This window comes from Stegostoma tigrinum, chromosome 19, assembly GCF_030684315.1.
Source record: "Stegostoma tigrinum isolate sSteTig4 chromosome 19, sSteTig4.hap1, whole genome shotgun sequence".
Classification (NCBI taxonomy): domain Eukaryota; kingdom Metazoa; phylum Chordata; class Chondrichthyes; order Orectolobiformes; family Stegostomatidae; genus Stegostoma; species Stegostoma tigrinum.
In genome coordinates, this window is record NC_081372.1 from 9,088,015 (window position 1) to 9,092,169 (window position 4,155).

Sequence of the window (4,155 nt, forward strand, 5' to 3'; positions counted from 1 at the left end):
CACAAGGAGAGAGCCGCCTGGGTTACTCGACTGAAGCAATGCTCTGGAACATTCATAAAAATTGTTTGTCTTTATCAAGTTAGCATCTCATTATCCACATTCCAATCTTCTTTCAGACACAACAAATAAAACAAATGCCCTTTTGGTGTCACAGGTTAACATGTGCTTTACCCAATCAAAGTGTGATTAATCAATCTCACCCTCATTGTTGCTGCCTCCTTCTTAACCAGCGTCTATCTTACACTATCTCTTCCTCAATATCCGCCTGGAATATCTTCATTAACATTGACTTCTGTTTATACAGAAGGTTACAGAAGTTCTGCTGACAATAGCCCCCAAGTTGCAGTTAGTTTGGAGAACTTGATTGTCGCTTACAGTCTAAAATCTAAATGCCACCCCCCCCCCCCCCCCCCAATAATAGCAACAGAAATTTGTCTTTAAATGGTGCTTTTAACCTAGTTAAACTATGTAGGGCACTTGAGGTTGTTTTTAATGAGGCCACTACAGGTAAGATGGGCCAAGTGGCCTCATTCTGCCCTGAATACTTCTGTGGTTCTGTGAATTTACACTGAGCCACATAAACTGGGAGATGAGGACATTGTTTTCTCGTGAGTCTACATTTTAAGGAGGATCTTAAATGAGGAGCAGGGTGGAGTGATGGAGTGATTTGAGAACTTGGGATTTTTCTTTATTCATTTGTGGGATATTGGAGTCATCTATTGCCTGTCCCTAGGTGCCCCTGAGAGGTTGGCGGTGAGCTGCCTTCTTGAACATCTCCAGTCCATGTGCTGTGTGTTGACCCACAATGCCATTAGGGAGGCAATTCCAGGATTTTGACACAGTGACACTGAAGGAATGGTGATATATTCCCAAATCAGGGTGGTGAGCAACTTAGAGGGGAGCTTGCAGATGGTAGAGTTCCCATGTGTGTTCTACCCTTATCCTTCTGGATGGAAGCGGTCGTGGATTTGGAAGGTACTGTCTAAGAAGACTGAGTGAAGACTGAGCTGCTGCCAACAGCTCCAGAATAGAACACACAATTGCATGTTATCACTTCCACTGGGATTCACTGAGCGAAGTGTAACACATTACCATCACACCAGCCAGACTGTTAGTCAGATTGCAGATCATTTTCAGTTACTAACCTTAACTGTCTTCAGTTCTGCTGCCCTTGTCCTTCTAGATGGATGTGTTTATTGATTTGAGAGGTCTGAGGATCCTTGGTGAATTTCTACCCACTGCTGCTATGAGTGTCAGAGGTGGAGGGAGCGGATGCTTGTGGATGTTGGCAGCTCCATGACTGGCAGCCAATGGCAGCATGATGTATTAAAAGCCAGGATTGGAGAAACTCTAACCCTAATCACATCGCAGCTCAGGGATCTCAGAAGCTTGTGGATCTGGGAGATGGACAAAGTTTGAACAGAAAGATCAGGAATTTTTAAAATTTATTCATCAGAATGGCCTACTCCAGCAGCTATTGTCTATTGTCTAACATTTCGGGCTAATATTGTCCCTATCCTGAGTTGCCCTGGGGAGGGCGATAGTGAGCTGCTTTTTTGAACCATTGTTGACTTGATTGAAGGGATACCCACTATGCTGTCAGGGTGGGAGTTCCAGGATTTTGACCTAGTAACATCGAAGGAATGGTGACATATTTTCAATAAAGGCTAAGTGGTTAGCTCTTTCAACATGTTGTTACAGACTCGATGGGCCAAATGGCTCTGTTGTGTTCTATATTGCTCTATGATTCATATTTTGGCAGCCAGTACATGAATGCGATATGCATATGCGAAACCTTCTCTCTCAGCAAGACACGCTTAGCCATCTGGTGTGAAAAATTAAACCTTTCCATCAAGTTATCAATACCAGAGAAAAATCCAATTTTCTGATTCGATGCCAAACTTGCAAGTAGCCAGCTTTCAGTGTCATAAGATATAAAGTCATCCAATTACCACAATGACTTTTGGTGTTTCTCTTTCCTTTGTAAAAGTTATTGCAAACTGTCAGATCAATGGAAATGATTTAAAACCATCGTGAGTAGAATAGCTGTAAGTCTTGAAATAATAATGAGTTTAAAGTTGCTGATGGCTATTGATATGACACAGTTGATTCTATCCCTCCCCAATATCCACGTTATTTTTGTCAGAGAATGCACTTCATTACTGAACTGACTGAGTGCATCAAAATGTATTGGTCTGTCATCCTCTCCTGTTCTCTGTCTGACTGATAGTCCTATCCAAACCATCACGATCTCCACCCTGGAGACAAGGAGGCTGATCCTGAATGCACCCCAGCTGGAATGGGCATTGCACCCCATACTCTCGGTAGCCTCCCAGCCAACAGACCCGCCCTATCCCCTAGGTTAAGCTGAGTTCCTGAGGAATGTACATTGTCACATGGACAGTGATGGTAGAGTCACCAATTTTCTCTCCATGACACGGCTTTACTGATATTACTGGCTGCCTTTGGTGTGTGTTGGATGGATTTCTAGGATGACAATTAGCTAATTATCAACCTTCTGTGACCATTACATCCTGGAGTCTCTGATTTAAAGACAGGATCACCAACAGACTGTGCTCAAGACCTCCCTTTGGATTGTGGCATTCCAAAATAAAATGACATAAAAGATAGAATTCAACCTTTCAGGTCTGTTTGGCTATTCAATATGATCATGGCTGATCACTGAGCTCAACACCCTAATCCTACCCTCCCCCCATCTCCCATGATCTCTTTTGCCAAGAGTACCATATATACTCCCTTCTTGAAAACAATGTACTACAATATAACAATGTTATTATATTTAGCCATTAATATATGTGAATGTAATCCAAGTTACTGGCTATTTAATTCCTCCAATATACCAATATGCATATTTATATGTATAGGAGATAGCATCATAGAATGGTTACAGTGCAGAAGGAAGCCATTCTGTCCTTTGAGTCTATGCTAGTTCTCTGCAAGAGCATTTAACTGGTCCCATTCCCTTAACCTTTTCCTGGCAAGGTTTGTTTTCCTCTTCAGGTGTTTGTCTAATTTCTTTTGAAATCGCAATTGAATTTGCCTCTGATGCCCTCTTAGGCAGCCCATTCTAGATTGTAGGTTCTGTTGGCATATAAAAGGTACTTTGTGTCCCTATCATTTGTTTTGTCCATCAGCTTCAGTTGGTGTCGTCTTGCTTCTTGATCCTTCCATTAGTGGGAACAGTTTCTCCCTACCCACTCAGTCTGGGCTCCTCACGATTTTGAATGCTTCTATCAAATCTCCTTTCAACTGTCTTGCCTCATTGGAGAGATCCCTCCCCAATCCTGACCACGCCATACACAAGCACAGAAACACATACACACATAGATGTTGGAAATGGAGCCAATAAGGACAATGCTACAGGGAACAATTGCGTCTTTATCAGATTATTGATAGTTGTTAGTTTCGAGGAAATGAGTCTGGGGGCATTGTCCTTTGGGCTCTGGTGGTGCCTGGACAAACAGAACAAAACTGTCTCTGTGTGACTCCAATTAATAAGTGTCACTTAGGACGTGCCCCTAAACATTCTGGTAAGGTTGGAGCTGAGGTGAAGATTTCCTTTTGGTCTTGGATGTGGACAGAAACCCAGAAAGTTTTCTGATGAAAGAGCCATTAAACCTTACGTAGCAATTGGAGAAATCCTACTCCTACTGTTGTGGTTGACAATTAGGGAACATTTACCTGAGGACGTGACTGTACCATGCCCGACCCCAGAGCTCTTGTCGGTAACACTGGTCAGAGCAACGATTTTCCACCCAATGCTTTAGGAATGTGTCACTTTTCCTTATTCTTTCCTGGGGAAGTGAGAGTTGCTGGCAAGGCCAACATTTGCTGCCTACATTATCAGTTTACACCATATTGAAAAAAAAACCCAAAACATTTTCAAGAATACAGTAAAGATTTGGATTTCTTCAGCACCTTCTTGTAACCACAAGTTACCACTTTTTGACATGTAGACACTGTCGCAATATAGAATAAGTGGCAATCAATTTGCTCACAGCGGCTCCCACAGACAGCAACAGGAGAATGATTGTATATCATCACTCCCAGTGATGTTGCTTAAAGGATTTTCTTTTTATTTATTCATGGGAGGAGGGTGTCACTGGCTAGATCAGCATTTATTGCGTATCCCTG